This window comes from Oratosquilla oratoria, chromosome 9, assembly GCF_046742065.1.
Source record: "Oratosquilla oratoria isolate Oo_2021 chromosome 9, ASM4674206v1, whole genome shotgun sequence".
NCBI lineage: Eukaryota > Metazoa > Arthropoda > Malacostraca > Stomatopoda > Squillidae > Oratosquilla > Oratosquilla oratoria.
Genome location: NC_134785.1, coordinates 45,903,164 through 45,923,266, shown reverse-complemented (window position 1 = coordinate 45,923,266; position 20,103 = coordinate 45,903,164). Strand labels below are relative to the sequence as shown.

Genomic DNA, 20,103 nt, shown 5'->3' with positions numbered 1-20,103 from the left:
CGCCTTAGTATATTTGTATCTGATGCATGGTATCCTGTATATTACCGTACTAGATTCATTATCTTCTCTTCTGCTTTTTCTATATACTAATAAAAGAATTCCTGTTTATATCGATCTAAGTCGGACCGGAAACAGGAAATCCCTCAAGGGGACACTTCCCCTCCGGTTCTTGATTGGCTGAGAGAGTGGTGACGTCACGGTAACAGAGACGACTGATTGGCCGAGAGCGGTTACGTCACGACAGCGGAGACGACTGATTGGTTGAGAGCGGTGACGTCACGGCAACGGAGACGACTGATTGGCTGAGAGCAAGACGTCTGCCTACGAGCGAAGCGAGCTCGCCCGAAGGCCCAAGCCCTCGCGTAGCGGGGTCGGGCGCAGCCCGTTGCTCGTGTTTTACAAATAATTTTTTTTTCTATTTTTCTCCCCCGAGGCATACGCCATTCTCTCTCTCTCTCTCTCTCTCTCTCTCTCTCCCACTCCGAAAATGAGAGTAGACTGTACTCAATATGACAGTTAATCCTACTTTCTCTCCCATCCGCTCTCTCTTTTTATGGCCACCGTTCATTTTATTTTCGCTCGTAATCTTTGGTATTTCCCCTCTTCCTCCTCTTTCTCCATCTCAAAGTGGGAAGAGACACAATGTCCAGGATGACTTTCGCGGGCTGGAGGGACACCTGAGCTGGTCTGGGAGAGGTGAGGGTGACCGTGAATGCCTTGGAGGGCGAGATTGGGAACACAATGTAAACATCGGCACCAAGGGATCTGCGAGAAATCGAATGACTAAGGTTTACAGATGAAGATGGGATGACGAAGCTTCTTTGGCGTCGTACTCCTCTTCCTCCTCCTCTTCCTCTTCTTCCCCTCCTCCTTCCTCTTCCTCCTACACTCATGCCTTCCCCTGATACCCGTAGTCCTACCCCGTACTCTTCCATCCTCTTTTTCCTCCTCCTCCCCCTCCTCCTCTTCTTCCTCCTACACTCCACCCCCTTCTCCTCGCCGTCCTCCTCCCCTCTTCCTCTTACTCCTACACTCCACCCCCTTTCTCGCTGTTCTCCTCCCCCTCCTTTGTATCTCCTCATCCCGTTAGTCCTAACCCTGCTCTTCCATCTCTTTCTCCTCCTCCTATCCCTTTACTATCTCCTCTTCCTTCTCTTTCTCCTCCTCCTACTCCTCCTCCTCCTCCTCCTCCTCTTCTTCTTCCTCCTCCTCCTACTCGGTCATCCTAGAGCGAACAGAAACAACAGTCCTCATTCCATTTGCCAATAAGTAACATTGTACAGTATTTATTATTTACAGAAAACATACGACACGGCCCGGAAACTGTAAAGCCTCCGTAAACTTTACTTCCTAGCATTTCGAAGAGCCCAGGCGGGGAGGCGACCCAACATCGGCCTAAAAGAAAGAAAGAAAAATCTTAACGCAACTAACGTCTTTGCCCTACCAGGGGTTTCTCACTTCCCACTACTTAGGAGTGGGATGGCGAGTTTATGCCCACCCACATATCCCAATTGTTAACTCCTAGAACAAGGGTTTTCAACAACCTGGGGTTCACGGGACGCTTAACAGGAGTATTTAGATGACTAACGTAACGAAAGAGTACTTAAACGTTTATTTCTGCACCTTATTATTGTATATTGTTTTTTCATGTTAATGTTTAACTGATGAATACAGTCATTACAATTTGAACCATTTGATATCCATTGCGGTACTATTGTATGTTTGATTAGTCTTGATATATTACCATTCTGTATTCTGTGTCAACTTAATGGGGGTACGGGTCGATGGGCTGAGTACTCTCGGGGTACGTAACGAAAAAAAAAAGTAACAACTCTGTCCTAGAACATTCAGAGTACGCTAACCAACAAGTTCCGCTATTCTTTGAGTTTTCTGCGACCTTAGGTTACGGAGGTGAAAGTGTGCAGCCTTGAGCATGGTACTCCTTGTTCCTCTAGGATGGGAGTTGGCAAATATAAGGACATAAGAATAGGGAGAGACTGCAGGAGACCATAAGCCCTACACTATGCAGTTCCATGTCCCTTGCCACCTGTCTTTCCTATCCACCCCTCATTCCTATCCACTAGGATGGGAGTTGTCAAATATAAGGGCATAAGAATGGGGGAAGACTGCAAGAGACCATAAGGCCCATACTAAGCAGTTCCATGTCCTATACCACCTGTTATCCCTATCCACAAGGATGGGAGTTGGCAAATATAAGGACAAAAGAATGGGGGGAGAGTGAAAGAGATCATAAGGCCTATAGTAGGCAGGTCCATGTACATTACCACCTATCGTCCCCATCCATTAAGTTATCTACTCTTAAAACAGCTAATAATTTCAGCGCCCACTGCGTGGTCTATTCCATTCGTTAACCATTCGATTGGTAAACCAGTTCTTGGTTAGTTCCTTCTTAGTCACCTGTCGAATTTTATTAATGTGACAGGGTTGTTGCCACAGGAGGCTTAGTTGACAAATCAGCAGCGAAGAAAAAATCCTTCGTTTGTGTTACGCATGATGCGGTTAAGCCTCGGAATAGGAACGAAACACAACAGGGATTTGGTATGTTATATTATCCTGTTCACTCGGGGATTATCACACTGGAGTTCCACGGGCTTCACCAGCGCCAACTGTTAAGAGTTCGTTCGAATAAAAATGACTTTGGTTACAATATATTATCTTTCAAATCTCCAGATATCAAATTGTCTTTCCGTCATATATAGCAAAGCTGAATGATGAACTAAGAGATTGTAAACCTATACGAATATTAGACATATTGTTGTAATGTTCTTAGAGAAGTCATGATTTCTGGAGGTGAATTTATATTCTAGTTATTCAAATGGAGGTTGGAGGTAGGATGTGGGAGGAAAAATAAGCCAGTTTGTTAACCTCTTTAGCCACTGATATTCCTCCTTTCTACTCATCTCGATTCTGACCTTTAAGCCCCACCCCCCCGTCACATTCACGATTCTCGTCAAATGTTGTGAATTTGAAAAGCTGCTAGACGACTTGGCTTACAATATTCTAGATTTCTCAAAGGACGTTTCAACAATATGTCTAGCATTCGTATAGATTTAGCTTCTCTTATTTCGTCATTCAGCTTCTCAATATATAACGCAAAGGTGATTTGTCATTTGAAGATTCGAAAAATAAAAGATTGTAAACGAAGTCTATAACACTCAAACAAACTCTCTTGAGTCGCATATGTGTGACAGGGGCTTTACCATCTCTCTGGCGCGACTTCTTCAGTGTGGCCGTGTTCCCAAGGATAGAAACGCTGGTCACACCGACGAATACTCAAATAGTTCTCCCTGGTGACGACGAATTGTTCAGAGTCACATCCGTAGACTGGTTCGCTGAGTATGGTGGAAGGGTGAGGGGCGGGTGAGGTGAAGCATGCGACCCCGGCAAATGTATTCTTCCCAATACACCAAAATAGTCCGTCTACTTTCCCTTTTTAAACTTTATATAGCGACCTTTTATCGATTTTTGCGACTGTGGACAACCAAGGGGGTTTTGGTGTTTTATGGGGCAGTTAGGGGGATTGCAGGAAATTCGTGAGGGGAACAGGAAGGCGTTTGCTTTAGAATGTCCCAATGATCAGCGGACTCTCTTCCGGCTGCGAGGCGCCATTTTGCTTTGCCGACGACGCCGACGTTTACTGAACATGGCGGATCGGCGCCGGCCCGCGTAGTAAGCACCACGTTTCCAGATATTCTGAGCACCAGACACATGGATGCCAGTGTTTCTTGGTGCTAAGGGAACCGTCTGCACCACAGTTCCAGGTATTCTAGCACCAAGCGCATGGATGCCAGTGTTACTTAATGCTAAGGCAATGGTTCTCAACCTTTTTCACTACACTTCTTCCATCATGAACTCAAAAAATTCTTTTGCCTCTCCTTCATTTTCCTCCCAAATCCCACCTCGCCAAAAAAGTAAATAAGAATATTCTGCTCAAATAGAATAAAAGGCTGATGAAGAGAAACCCTTTGGTTTATTACAAAGTTGACAATTATAATTATCTTCTTCCAGGACAGAGTGATTTTTATTTTTATATATCTTTTTATTCAGATTCCTCGCATGGTATAGAAATGTATAATATGTAATAGCAGGCCATGGCACCCCTATATTCTTGTCATGGCTCCCTTGGGGGACCCCCGTGGCCCCCAGGTTGAGATCCACTGTGCCACTGTGTTCGGGTGTAAAGAACGTAAACCTTCGATTGTGCTTTTCCTTCGGGAAGTGGAGAAAGTTTCAAAGTTCGAGGAGCACGTCACAGGCTTAATCCATTACAATATTTATTAATAAAACATATCACTGATGCTGCAGTTTTTTTTTATTTAGGCGGATAGCTTTTTCACCATGTAGTGAGCGCTGAAACTATCAGTTGTTTTAAAAAAAGGATAGGTAACTCTATGGATGGGGATGATAGGTGGTAATGGACATGGAATTGCCTAGTATAGGCCTTATGGCGGGTGATTTTATTTTCCATTTTATTATTCTTATTTTCACCATGTGAGCGCTGAAACTATCGGTTCTTTTTAAGAGAAGGTTAGGTAACTTTATGGATGGGGATGACGGGTGATGATGGACATGGATCTGCCTTATGGTCTTTTGCAGTCTCCTTCATTCTTACGTTCTTATGTTTAATCAACTAATAGGATGTAGCATCGAGAAGCGCTTTCTCTGCTCTTTCTCATAAGAACATAGGAATGAAGGAGACTGCAAGGGACCCAAAAGCCTATACTAGTCAGTTACCATCTACCATCCCTATCCATGAAGTTATCTAACCTTTTCTTAAAATAACCGATAGTTTCAGCGCTTACTACATGGTTACTAAGTCTATTCCATTCGTTAACCACTAAATGGGTAAACCAGTTTTTGCCTATTTCCTTCTTAAATATAAATTTGTCAAATGGAAATCCATTACTGCGAGTCCTACCATTTTGTCTTAATATGATGGCCTTGTCTGCATCACTCTTTTTAAAGCCCTTGACCTATTTGAATACCTCAGTTAGATCACCCCGCACTCTACGTCTTTTCAGAGAGTGTAAGTTCAGATGCCGAGCCTGTCTACGTAAGGCAAATTTTTTTTTGGTTGTTTACCACTTTGTGTGTTTGTGCATTTATTCTTTTTTTTTTTTGTATTTATGTATTTATTAGTTTATAATCATTCCCTCGTTTAAATGTTTATGTGTGCTGGTTACGTAATTGCAAATATGCTGATCTCGCATTCGCTTTGTTGTGGGTTCGAATCCCGCACTCACTTCTCTCCGAATTCCAACAGTGACTGTTACTCTCCTTAATAATCCATGTGCATAATAGGGCAGATGTGACGGCTTCGGCCACAGCTACTCAGCGCCTCCAGCCGTAGGTACCTCACCGTATTCATTATTTATTTTCATTTACTTGTATACTTCTGTTTATTTAATCGGGACTCGTTATGGACCAGATGGTCTCCAGTTAGTTTAATTATAACCACTGAAACCGTTCTTAGGGACGTTCGAACCCGTAAGGCCAAGACGACTTTTTTTTTTTTTTTTTTTTTTCACTGGGTTACGGTCACCATGGAGCCTTCTCCTTAGGTCGGTGGGCGAAAAAAAAGAAAAGATAAAATGCCCCCAATACATTTATTCATATAAAGCTTTTAGGAAGTCATGCTGTCAGGTCGGAGGAAATGTGTGTGTGTGTATATATATATATATATATATATATATATATATATATATATATATATATATATATATATATATCCCCATCTATACCTCACTGGCCAGTCTGATGAGCACACAAGCTACTGTACAGTTCGGCGGAAATAAAAAGAGTACTTTCGCATTTTTTTTTTCAACTTCAGCTGACCCGTAATCCCCCCCCCCCCCCAAAAAAAAAAAAAAAAAAAAAAAAAAAAAAGTCTGGCCCAACTAAGCGAATGCTAGACCGACACGCTTCCGGTGACTCAGTCAGCGCGCCACTGGAAAGCTGTATGGAACTCCTGAATCCAGTGACGCAATCCGAAGTTTTGTTTGGTCACGTGAAGCATTCTCACCTCAGACTTCGACAGGGTGATAATTCTTCAGGTGGGCTATCCTGGAGTGACAGTTCTTCCGGTGGGCTATGGTTAGATTAGCTTGCGCTACGTTAGGTTGCGTTACGATAAGTTATGTGAGGTTAGGTTGGGTTAGGTTTGGTTAGGTTACATCCTTTTTCTCTCTCTCTCTCTCTCTCTCTCTCTCTCTGTGTGTGTGTGTGTGTGTGTGTGTGTGTGTGTGGTCTTGGGTGACAGTTTTCAGGTGATCCGTTTTGTTTTTTGAGTGAATTTCCAGATTTGTGAAGGAAGATTTCCTTAAGATGGAAACTTCAAGTTCCAGGAGGACTGAATTTCGTTTCGAATATTAGAGACATAAGAACACATGAATGAAGGAGACTGTAAGAGACTATAAGGCCTACACCAGGCAGTTTCATGTCCATTACCACCTATCATCCCCATCCATAAAGCTATCTAACCTTCACTTAAAACAACCAATAGTTTCAACGCTCCTACATAGTTATATGTCTATTCCATTCGTTAGCCTCTCTATTGGTAACCAGTTCTTGCCTATTTGTTAAATATAAACTTATCCAATTCATATCCATTACTATAAGCCCTGTGCTGTTGTCTTAATATGGTGACCTTGTCTGCATCACTTGTTAAAGCCCTCGACCCATTTAAATACCTCAATTAGATCACCCATCACTCGACGTCTTTCCAGAGAGTGCAAGTTAAGTTGTCAAAGCCGGTCTTCGTAAGGTAAAATTCTGAGCCCATGTATCATTTTGGTCATTCTCCTCTGTTCTGATTCTAGTGAGAGAGAGCCAATTTAAGAGAATCCCTGATAAAGAGAAGTTTCTGGCTGGTTTTGTCTGGCGCCTCCTTCACCTTGTCCACCGAGCGGCGGATCCGCCGCTCGGTGGAATGACGACAACCCATTTTCCGAAATCTGAACCGGCACAGGTTCCATTTTCAACCCGTCCTAAGAGTTTATAGAATCTTCTGATGTATTAGACGGAACTCCCTAGTTTAGGCCTTATGGTCTCTTGCATTATGCTCTTATGAACGAATTATATCACTTCATCTGACGATCCCGAAAGTAAGTCCCCCACCCCCTCACCCCACCCACAAATGACCGTCGGCTGATAAGGTTAAAAAGTAGTAGCACGTTTGTATATTATTGTGTCCTATTCTATTATATTTATCCTATTTTGTTTTATTTAATTTTGTTTATTTTTTATTTATTTTTATTTGTATATGTTTTTTTTTTTTTTTTTTTTTTTTTAAACCTTTGTCCTTTGTGTGTGTGCCAAGGAAATATGGACTAATGCGACCACTATTCTTCGCTACAAAGAAAGTCTGGCAGGGAGACCTCGAGGAAGACCAAACCGAAGATGGATTTATCGAAGGGTGGAGGGGCTGCCGGACGGGTGGTGGAGGAGGACGAGGAGGAGGGGGACGAGGAGGAGGAGGAGGAGAAGGCACAAAAGGAGAGTCAAGATAGAGGTTCGATGCATAATAAATGGTGGTGGTGGTGGTGGTACACGTTTGGATGGTCGGGATTGTGGCAGGGGTGCTTCATGGTCTTGGTTGTGGTGACAAGCGTTGGTAGGGGTGGCGGCGGCGGTAGTGGTGGTTGTGGTGACGATGGTAGTGGTGATGTTGATGATGGGGAGATTGGTGGTAGCTGTAATATTGGTGTGGTGGTAGGGGTGGTAGAGATGGTGATTTTGTGGCAGCGGTGGTGATTATGGTGGTGATAGTGGCTGTAGTAGGGATGGTGATGGTGGTGGCAGTGGTTGATAATGGTGGTAGTGGCAGTGGGAGGGATGGAGGTGACGATCGTGCCAAGGATATGTAATGGTAGTGGTGATAGTAGTGTGGTGCATGCGGCGGTGACAGTGATGATGGCGTAAATGGTTATGATATAGTCGAAATCATAATTTTTGTGATCGTCTTTGTCATTTTCGTCGTCGTCGTCCTCGTCGTCGTCGTCGTCATCATCATCATCATCATCATCATCATCATCATCATCATCATCATCATCATCATCATCATCATCATCATCATCATCATCATCATCATCATCATCATCATCATCATCACGACCACCACCATCATCATCATCATCATCGTTGTTGTTCACATTGTTGCTGCAACCACCTCAGCTTTTGCAACTGTTTTTGTTATACAAACATTACTAAAGCCTAAAATTAGTAGTACTGCTAACACTACAAGCACTACTATTACAACTCTTAGTACCTCTACAACTAGTAGTAGTGGTACTATTTTAGTCCTTTACTATCCTTATGTCTCCACCTTCTTTGCGCAATATTGGGGGTTATCACACTGGGCTTCCACGGGCTTCACCAGCGCCGACGGCTGAAAGTTCGTTCGAGTGAAAACTACTTGGGTTACAATATTTGCTTTTTCAGATCTCCAAATAACACTATCTTTCCGTCATACATAGCAAAGTTGAATGATGCCCTGAGAGATTGTAAATCTATACGGATGTTGGACATACTATTGAAGTGTTCTTAGAGAAGTCTAGATTTCTGTAGGCGAAGTCATAATCTAGTTATTCAAATGGAGGTGGAGTTAGGATGTGGGAGGACAAATAACCCAGAGTGGTAACCCCTTTAGAGGCTGAAAACGCTGGTGAAATATCGATTATGAAAAACAAATGACCCCAATAATAGGAACAGTGATCATAGTTTCAGCATAGCCTTTCAAGATGGAATAATTGAGAGCGAGGGGAGGACGGGGTAGGAAGGGGTGATGGAGGGTGGGAGGTAGTGGAGGCTTAACATCACAATGGAGGTCAGATGAGGTCAGGTCAGTCTCGTAGCCGCTTCCAGGAGTCGCGATGCAGTGCGGTTTACGCGCGTAGCTTTTCCGTCAGGCTTTAACAAGTCCTGCCCTATTGTTTTAATATAATGACCCAGACAAGGTCATCATATTAAGACAATAGGGCAGGACTTGCAGTAATGGATTTAAATTGGACAAACTTAGATTTAAGAAGGAAATAGGCAAGAAATGGTTTACCAGGAGAGTAGTCAATGAATGGAATAGATTTAGTAACCATGTAGTCAGCGCTGAAACTATCGGTCGTTTTAAGAAAAGGTTAGACAACTTTATGGATGGGGATGACTGGTGGTAATGGACATGGAACTACCTAGTGTAGGCCTCATGGTCTCTTGCAGTCTCCGTTTTTATGTTATCAGCGCACCTTGTTTGTTTCTTGAATCTGTGTTTACTCCTGTTGCCCTATATTTTTTCTTTGTTTACTCTTGTTTTTTTCTGTTTTGGTATCGAATTTTCAAAAAATCGTATTATGTTTCTTTAACTTTGTCAATATTATCAGTTTTAAATAGTAACTCGCTATTTGTGCACCAAAAGTGTGCTACCCTTTGCCGTGTCACTCTTGCAAACTTCGTTCATCTTTTGTCTAGTCTCCCACTTCTGTGCAGTCCAGGCAGGACATTCAGGGACAAGAGAAGGGGAGTGGAGTGATGGAGGACGAGGTTTGAAAGTAGAGCCGTAGAAAGGGCCTTAGAAAAAAAATTGAGCCTATGTAAGAAGGCGTGTAGCTGCGGCCGAAGCCGTCACCTTTGCTCTTTTATGCGCTTGGATTGTTGGACCAGGTTACCGTCACTGCTGGGAAATTGAGAGAAGTTGGGGGGAGATTCGAATCCACACGCTTCCCATTGCGCCGCCAGCGCGCTAGAAGAATGAATGATAACTAGTAGAACAATAGATAAAAAGTGAACAATGACATGTGCGTGATAGGCTTGGCAGAAAGAAAAAGAGGAAAAAGAGGATAGGGAGATGGTGAAGGTGTAAGGAGAAGCTGGCTGGTGGGGAGAGGGAGGGTGAGAACGCTAGTGGGGGTCAGTGGTGGGGGGCTGAGGATAAGGATGGGGATAGTGAGGAGAGGGAGGGTGAGGAAGAGGAGGAGGAGGAGGTGGATCTCGGACGGAAGAATGAAGGTTAGCTGGGCGAGAGATTTTAGTATGTGTTTCGGTTTAGCGGGTGAGGGTTGTGTCTGGTGATCCTTGGGTGTTCAGCTGTGCACAGTTCCTGCAGGAGTTTAGTGTGTGCTCACTTCGAACCGAGTTCGTGTGTTCAGGGGATTGTGTCCCTGTGGCAAGTGAGAAACGTCGTTTTAACAATAAGTTGGACTCTCAAGTCCATGTGGCATGTAGTCGAATGGTTTCCTTTGTGTTTATCTTTCCCATGTGTGCTGTGAGTCCAAACCATTTTGAAAGAGGATTAGAGACAAACTCACAGGGGAATACGATACCAGTGGTTGTTCGTTTCAAGCAGTAGGAGAAGTATTGATGATACAGAGTTACATAAATATCTCCAGCCAATTCCTCTCTCCGACGTCGACTGGTGGAGTTTAGCATCGGGTAGTGTGTGAACACAAAAGAACTAAACTTCACGGCTTCAGAAAATAGGTAAAGAAATGTTTTATTATGTTACGTGTATCGTAAAAAAAATAAAATCCCAGAATCACGTCGACATTGATATTTAACGTGAATTTTACATTCTCCAATAGCTCCTAATATATCCTAACCAAACTTAACCTAACAATATATCCTAACCAAACTTAACCTAACCTAACCTTCCCATAAAAATAGATATTTAAAATGCAAAAATGAAGAAATTGAAAAATGTGTGCGTGATACTGAAAAAAAAAGATTACATGCATCATGACCATCCCAAGGATCGGTATTTATTGACAGTTATTATATTGTCAATATCCAGTATTGAAAATTGTCCCTCACCAATATTGATTGTTAATTGACGACGCTTTGTCATTGACCAAATGTCATTAATGTTCAGCAAATTAATTTTGTTATTAATTCCTCTGGTCGACAGTTTTCGATCAGAGTGTAAGTAATGATCAGAGTACTTAGGTGCAGCTTATAAACGAAAAATATCAGGTCGAAGCTATTCCCAATAGTCTTATATACCTTGGCAGAGGGATAGAGAATGTGTGTGTGTGTGTGTGTGTGTGTGTGTGTGTGTGTGTGTGTGTGTGTGTGATTCACCATGGTCTTAGATCACCTGTTGGACTCGTGATCGACAGCTATTTCCCTCCCGAAAGAACTCAGAACCCATGTATGATCGATCTATGGGTAATTGTGACCTTACACGCACACACACACACACAACTCCCAGCCCACGAGAGTTGGAGTAACGACTCGCAGCGCAGCGATACTGAAATTATTTCAGCCCTGGGTGGGATTCGAACCCGGGTCGCCGTAGTGGCGGCCGCGATCGCTACCACTGCGCTGTTAAGTCGTGCGTGCGTGTGTGGATATGTGTGTGTGGGGGGGGGTGGATGTGTGGGCGTGTATGGCTGTGTGTGTGTATATATATATATATATAATATATATATATATATATATATATATATAATATATATATACATGTATAAATAAATATGATCCCAGGAAAAATGTATGATTATAAAAGTGAATAAAAAATGTTAAATAGCTGAAGAGGGTAAGACATGTCTGGCATTTTACGAAATGTACTTCAGTTGAATGGAATTCCCGGGCGATGGCAGACTTTTTTTTGTAAAATCTTTTTTACTCTGGAATTTCATGTTAAATACCTGTGCTTGCGTGGTTCTGGAATGTTAACCATTTTGAAAGGGGGCCAGGTAGTCTTGACGCCACAGTCAAAGTCACGGCGTGACTGTATAGTTTTTATTTTGGTTGGTTATAGATGATTAAATATATAATTAATTCTTTAAAGATTAGTCGTACTTATAGCTCCGTGTTTAACAGAATTAGTGGATCCTTCAATAAAGGATTTTCTTTTTTCTTTTTTTTTAGGTGAAAGGGAGAGAGAGAGAGAGAGAGAGAGAGAGAGAGAGAGAGAGAGCCGTCCGCACGTGCCAGAATTAGATCTTTAATGTTTGATCGTATTGACTGTAAAGCTCCATGGCAAAAAAACACAAGACAGAAAACAACCTTAATGACAAAAAAGAGGAAAAAACTCGTAACAGTTTTAGTGTACACAAATAGAAAAACCTTGTAGTTTTCAGTTTTATGAAAAAACGTCTTCTTGTCTTTAAAGGGTTTATTATCATTGCAAAATTGAAACGTACCAGCATTGTTCAGAGTCTCGTTTTCGAAAAGAAAATTCCCGGGTTTCAGCATAAATGTTGTGAAGAATGCTGCATAGGACAAACGGGTAAATTTTATGGACTTGATAGCTCTGCTACCGGGACTCGAACCCTAGAATTTGCAACTTTTTTTTTAACAAGGCGAAGGACGGTACCTAGTCTTGTGGTAAATGTCGCACAATTTAGGGTTCAAGTCCCTGTGGTCGAGCCGTTTAATCCATCTGTGGATACCGTGTCGAACTCGTGATCAGGTGGTCGTGAGGTCGATTCCCGGGACCCGTTGCGTCCTTTGGTTCCCGACAACCCTGGCCAGGCGGGGAGGCAACCCAAACATCGGCTTAAAAAAAAAAGATAAAAAAAAAAGCTCGCCGCAACTGACAGGACTTGCCCTACCAAGGATTTCTCTCTTATCTCTTCTTGGAAGTGGAATTGCGAGTTTGAATCGTAACTCCACACATTTGTAGACTAAGTAAATTCAACATAAATACTGTATCAGAACAGGTCATAAGTAGTGGTATTTTTAAGTTGGACATCTCCAAATATAGTGTCATTACATCATGGAATACATCTAATGTGAGGCGTGTATATAATCTAATGAATAAAAGAATGAGATAGAATGTATAATATAAAAGCATCCTGGCAGGTTGTAAAGCCTCGTTTACACGGGACAAGTTGAGAGGCAACTCAATGTTCAAGTTATTTGCACTGGATAGGAAAGCTAATAAGTACGTGTTCACACCGGCCAAGTCAGAGACAAGTGGCCTGTGTGAACATGTACTTGCTCGTTTTCCTCTCCAATTCAAGTAACTTGCACACTTGACTAGTCTCTCAACTTGCCCCGGGTAAATGAGGCTTTAGAGGAGTACAGGAAAAACACGAGCAGAATAAGTTTATTCCTTTCTGAAGAAGTACCACAATGCGAAACTCTTGTTCTTGTATGATCCCTTTCAACTTCTCTTATAATGTAAAAATTTTCTTCTGAGTTCGGTCTGGAGACTAGGTATCGGCCCCTCAGGGTCGCACCCCCTTGAGGAGGTGGTGCATATGCGAAACTACAGCGGGGTGATTGCTGCTCCACGCTGAGGGTTGGATGCTCCCTCGGTTCTCCGTCTTCCTGTTGTCATTGCAGCCACTTGCATCGCACGAAGATGATAGATACAGTGTTCTATGCGAGAACCCTCAGCCCTACACACCCATCTCATTACATCATACAAGCACAACCAACTGAACATAAAAAATATATCAAGAGACATAGTATTCAGACATCTACAACTTACTACCAATACCATACAACGCATCCAAAATTGGATCACGGAACAAGTACTTCAAGACCGACCATCAAAATTCCTACGCCACTAAATTTCTCTAGAGAAAAAAAAAAAAAAAAAAAAAAAAAAAAAAACCCTCCAAAGATAAACAAAAGCCACTTTGACACAACGATGTTCGAGTCCCCCATGCAGTACGGTTTTATTCACCCTAAACTTTAGAGGAACGGATAAGTACTTGACTGTTCTTGCATAGGCTAAGGGCAGACGATTTTGCTCAGTTGAATGGGCTGACCCGTGTATGAGTGGGTTTCGATCGAACAAGACCATTCTCCAGGCCGGGGGTCACTTCTAAAGTTGTATTAAGGGGTTATCACATTGGGGTGTTTTTCCTCCCACATCCTACCTCCAGCCTCCATTTGAATAACTGAAATATAACTTCGCCTGCTGAAATTTGAACTTCTCTAAGAATATTCTAACAGTATGTCTAACATCGTATACGTTTACAGTGTCTTAGGTCATCATTCAGCTTTGCTACCTATGAAAGATAAATTTATATTTGGAGATTTGAGAAATAAGATATTGTAACCGAAGTCGTTTTTACTCAAACGAACTCTCAACTGTCGGCGCTGGTGAAGCCCGTTGAAGCCCGTTGAAACCCCTTTAAATCGCCATCCCTTAGTCATGCCATTAAAGTGTGCTACAGATTTGAGGGCGATTAAGAAGTCCGGATGGGAACGTAGATACTATGTTGCAGTCCACTACTCTTTCCCATCCAGGTGGCGGACCCGTCCCGGGCGCAGGGCCACTTGGCTCAAGCAACCGGGGCTCTGAAAGCCCGTCTCCGGTGTGGATGGGCACGTTGCCAAGCGGGATCGTGGTCGGCGGCTTGCAGTTTCTCGCGTGGCCGGGGTAAACTACATGAAGCTATGCATGGGCAGAAACGCAACTCGCAACCAAAATTAACGAGGCAACTGGAGTGTCGAGAGTTCAGTAACCTGGCGCCTTTGTGTACAAAGAAGGCTTAGGTTGTCCTGTGGACTACTAAGAGGTCCATCTGTACACGGATATCGCTCTGTTTATGTGTGTGGGCGAGTCAGTGTTGTGACTGTGCGTGCCGGCGTGTCTGCATACATGTGCGCGCTAGCGCGCGCTCGCACACACCCACCCACACACACACACACACACACACACACACACACACACACACACACACACACACACACACATGTACGTGTGTCGGTATATGTGTTGTTTGGTATGTATGGATGTACCAAGTACTTGTGTGTGTCAGTGTCTGTGTACGTATTGTACATATGTGTGTATGTGTGTATTTTGGTTCTTTATTTAATTTCATCATTAGAGAAACTCTCTCTTTGCTCGTATAAGATTTACAGCTTAGTGTGTTTGTATCTTTGAAGTCTCATGCCACAATCTATCGAAATTAGGACCAAACAGACGACGGGACTTTGGTGGGCCAGTGACAGAGCGACTCAACAGGACTTCTAGGTGAACATTCGTCTCCCACGACGCATTCATAGGGTTAAAGGGTTGTCACACTGAGCTATTTTTCCTCCGACATCTTACCTCTAACCTCCATTTGAATAACTAGACTATGACTTTGCTTGCAGAAATCTAGACTTCTCGTAAGAACGTTTCAACAGTATGCCAAACATTCGTATTGGTTTACAATCTCTTAGTTCATCATTCAGATTTGCTCTATATGACGGAAAGATAATTTGATATTTGGGGATTTGAAGAATAAAATATTGGAAGTGTAGTCGTTTTTACTTAAACGAACTCTTAACTGTCGGCGATGGACCCGTGATAACCCTTAAGCGCAAACTGAGACGCAGGCGACACAGGCGACGCAGCACAGAGCAAAGGCTGTTGCTGAATTGAAGTACAGTTTGAGCTTCTCTCTCACTTGAAATGCTTCTAGATGTACTTCCTAAGCATTTCAAGCAAGAGAACATTTCAAACTGTATTTCAGTTCAGCAACAGAAAGTCTGCCTTTGCTCTGTGCTGCGTCGCCTGTGTCACCTGCGTCTCAATTTGCGCATAGGCTCAAACGTTAGAACTCATTGAGCTGATTGGAATCATAGCCCTCTGGGTTGCGAGAAGAAAACGATTGATATCGATTAATATCCTGAGAGGTGGGATGACATTGCGGCGAACCGACAACAGAGGGTATTGGAATGGGTCGGGGTTTTAACTAGTGTGATGCAGACAAGGTCATCATGTTAAGGCAACATGACAGGACTCCCAGTAATGGATATAAATTTGACAAATTCAGATTAGAAAAGGAAGTAAACAAAATGGGTTTACCAATAGAATGGTTAATGAATAGAATAGATTTAGTAACCATGTAGTGAGTGCTGAAACTATTGGTTGTCAAAAAAAGGTTAGATAACTTTAAGGCTGGGGACCATAGATGGTATTGGACATGGAATTGCCTATTGTAGGCCTTATGGTCTTTTGCAGTGTCTCCCATCCTTATGATATAAAACGACGACGAGTTTGGCGTGAAATTCCTCCTCGTCCTTCTCCTCCTCCTCTTCCTCCTCTTCCCTCGAGGTTAGTACCTGCGACCTGAGTTGACCTGACTTCAAATATCACTTTCTCACCGTTTTCACCCTAGTGACCCCGGGCAGGGGACTCGCTTCTCCTTGCCTCTTTTTTTTTTTTCCTTAATGACACCAAATAGATTTAAGTTTCGCTTGTGTATGTGATTCAGTATTGTTTCGAATCACGTGATGGACTAGTGGCCGACAGCTGCTACCCTTCCGCATTGAATCTTCCGACTCACAATAGTATACAGGAAAAAAACAACGATCATGGTGTCCTGACTCGTACTCTCTGGTTGATCATACGTAGATTCAAATTTGTGTGTGTGTGTGTGTATTCACCTTGGTCTTTGGATCGCGTGTTGGACTCGTGATCGACAGTTATTTCCCTCTCGGAAGAGAGCTCAGAGCTCGTATGACCGATCTATGGGTAATGCTATGACCTTACACACACACACACACACACACACACACACACACACACACACACACACACACACACACACACACACACACCCGACTCCCCGCCCACGAGAGTCGGAGTAACGACCCGAAGCGCAGCGATACCGAAATAATTTCGGCCCTGGGCAGGATTCGAACCAGGTACTGCCGCACCTCCGTTCTGGCAGTCCAGTACTCTATCAACCGCGCCACCGGTGTGTGTGTGTGTGTGTGTGCGTGTGTGCATATGTGTTAACTTAATTGTATACAGGGAAGAATCAAAGCTCGTGAGGTCGTCTCATACTCTCCGATTTATTGCGTGTAGTTTTATGTGTGTGAGTGCGCGCGCGCGCATGTGCGTATATATGTATTAATCTAATTGTAGTAGACAGGAAAAACAACAATCGTGGTGTCCTGCCTCTCCTATGTATTATACATCGTTTAAAATTTGTGTCTGTCCGCGCGCCTGTGTATACTTCAGCTACCGGATGAATACCATGTAATTAATTAGAACCGTCTGGTGTTGTACATATTTAAGACAAATGGGCTCAACTGAACACAATATCGACCTCAACCGTAAGGCAGCTTCCACACCGACACAACCAGTTGCATGAAACCAATCGCACGCATTTAATTTCATTTTATTGTTATTTTTTTTATTCATGCTTATTTTCTTTCTAGTATATGGGTCTTCTTCGTGTCACATTCGGCGCGATATCAACTTCAAAGATAGAAGCAATGCAACTGGTTGTGGCGTTGCAGGCAACTGGTTTCATGCAACTTGTTGCGGCGTCGTAGGCAGTTGGTTTCGTGCAACTGGTTGCGTTGGTGTGCAAGGTACTTAATACTCGTAGAACGACGAGCACACGAGTCGTGCGGATTCAGCGTGTCTTCGGAGTGTCCTGTCCACACACCCCCCCTCCCCTACCCCCCACCCCCACGGGCCGACCGGTCGCCGCCGTCGGATGTCCGGTCCCAAGGTTAGATTACTTCGCCGAGGACATGACGTCATTATGCCAAGTCGGTAGCTTCTTGAGGAAACCTGTTATCAGCATTATAATTTGTCTGGGAAATCTGATGTGAGATATGTTTTATGTATTTATATATTGTTATTATTATTATTATTATTTTATAGAAAATTTTATTATGGAAACTTGCTGGCTGAGTGGGTTAGGGCGTCGTTACTTGCGGCGAAGGTCGAGGGGATGGCGCTTCGAACCCTGTCACCGACGGAGTTGAACCAGGAGCATGGTTACTTAAATTCCTCGCTACAAAATCCTCTGTGAGGGGCACCGTCCTAGCCTCCCGATAGGAGGAGAATGTGACCTTAAATCGTATCATCATCATTATTGTTATTACAAATATTATATTTAACATACAACTACGCGTCCGAGTGTGCCCAGTGTGAATTGGCCTTGAATGGTGATTTCCGGTTGGTCGCGTCTCACGTTCATCCTAAGATGAATAAAATCGTCCCTCAATTTGACGACAAAACTCGCTAATGCACTACTGATTTCCCTGTTCACACTAGCGGTTTGAACCGCGCGGAAACAGCGGCGGTACCGCATAGTCGAGGAAAAACTGCGCGGTTGTGTGTGAACGCATCTATTGAGTTGCATTATAATTAAGCCGTTTGTGTGAACAGGGCCTAATTATTTAAGCGATTTTCTTAAAGGAAACGTTGTATACGAAATACGTCTTTGTGTCGTCATTACTTAAGGGATAAACCTCGGACTACGAGCGAGAGAAGTTTGCAGGAGTGACATGGCTTAAGCCATGGAAGAAATTGGGAGATGTTCTTGCCCAACAGTGGACTTAAGGGGTTATCACACTGGGCTATTTTTCCTCCAACCTCCGATTGATCGGCGGTACCGCCCACCTCCAGAAATTTTTCCTCCGTAAAATCACGATGGTAAATTATTTTATTTTCTCAACAAAAATACATAAAATGTCATTTGATATGCTGAAGGAAAACAAGTTTCCTCCAGCACATCAGATTCCTTTCCAAGAGCTCCGGGCTGCAAATCTGCTCCAACAGTCGGAGCAAAAATAGACCAGTGTGATACGCCTTTAGAGTGGCTATGGAGAAATGGCTGTGTGTTGTGATGGTATACGTCACCTTTTTTTTTCATCACGAGACACTGAAAGACCAACGCGGACCGCATAACCATGTTGTTCAATTGGTAGCCCCTGAAATACGCCATAAAGAGGATAACAGGAGCGACATGGTAAATGTTGGTTCATCATTCGAGCCATAGATAATGTTGGGCGTGGCAGTAAATTCAGCATTAGACTTTGAATAGTAATGTCTTTGCCTTTTGGTTCCTTACCCACTCCATATTGAAAAGTATCCGTCTTGTGTCAGGATGTCAAAACAGAGGCCGGAGCGGCCTGAGATCAGATCGGCGAGAGGTAACGTGTCTGTGGACAGGGGGCAACCGCCGAGGGCCAAATATCGTTCATTTTAGGTAGGAAGAAATGTATTGGAAATGTTAACATCGAATTGGAGGATAGTTTGTCGTGGAGTACCTCTGTTGACCTGAAGGAAAAAGAATAAAAGATACTGCGGGATTAAAGAATTGTAATTTGTAATCTGTGTCTTTACCAACTAGTCGGCGTCGGTGACGTTTCTGGGTAAAGATCTATCAACTGCACGCAACGTTTCAGATCTGATGAGGTTTAACATTTGTTCAAATTATTTCAAATGGGCGATATATGTCTTCCAGGTAAAAGTTTTGTATTGCGTTTAGCCGTCTCGTTCTTCCCGACTCCCCTTCCTCCTCTTCGTCCTCCTCCTCCTCCTCCTCCTCCTCCACTGTCTCCTCTTCTTCCTCATCCGATTTCTCCTAATCCTATGTTCCTCCCCCTCCCCCCCCTCCGCCCACACTCTTGCACCCTCATATGTGGGAGTTTCTTGATGTTGGTTGTTCCATCTACGAGATCTCTTCGGAATCTTAAGTATAAAGAAAAAAAATCTTTGGGGTTTTATGGCAGAGACGTACATCAAAATAAACACCTGAATGCGAGACCGAAGCCTTTATTAGTTCGATGTTGCGCTTGTTACAGTGTGCTGATTTCGCTTTCGCTTAGTTGTGGGTTCGAATCCTGCGTGTCTTTCCGATCCCCAGTAGTGACAGTGAATTACATGCCTCAACAGTCCCAATAGAGTGCATAGGGCAAAGGTGACGGCTTCGGCCGTAGCTACGTTCCTCACCTTTGTTGTCCCTCCTTGCCGGAAGATGCTATTGAGGGATAGTTTTAAATGGCCCGCAAGGTGACAAGAGATTATTCAACTCAAGTTATTATAATTGTTATAACTGAGGAAATGTAGCTGAACTGTTAAGATGATATATAATAACTTCTACTTTTAATTTATTTATTTCTATGTGTTTATTTTGATTTATTTGTTTTTAACTTTTATGCCCCTGGAGACCATAACAAGGTGATTGGCCCTCGAAAGGATTCGAGTTTGATACCCTTGGACTGTAGAGCCATCGGAGTCTAACGAAGACCCAAGAGCGTCACAGAATTGAATGAATTGAAGAGAAAATAGATGTAAGGCTTTTTACTCTTTTTCTTTGAATGGAAAAAAAAAATAATGGTCCTGTTTAACATCGCGAACTCCCCCGCAATCAGGAGGCTAGGACGGTGCCCCTTACATAG

At 43.2% G+C, this 20,103-nt stretch overlaps 1 protein-coding gene across 2 annotated transcripts in view; it reads left to right on the top strand.

Moving 5' to 3' along the window:
* Window positions 1–20,103, top strand: part of LOC143028361 (cyclin-dependent kinase 4-like) — a 495,706-nt gene that overhangs the window by 116,116 nt on the left and 359,487 nt on the right. Inside the window, exon 1 of one of the 2 annotated variants that reach the window (XM_076190324.1) lies at window positions 10,030–10,485. The exons of the other annotated variant lie outside the window; for it this stretch is intronic. The gene's annotated coding sequence lies outside the window, so the exon portion shown is untranslated. Of the gene's footprint in view, window positions 1–10,029; window positions 10,486–20,103 lie in introns of those variants that run through there. 2 annotated transcript variants of the gene reach the window in all.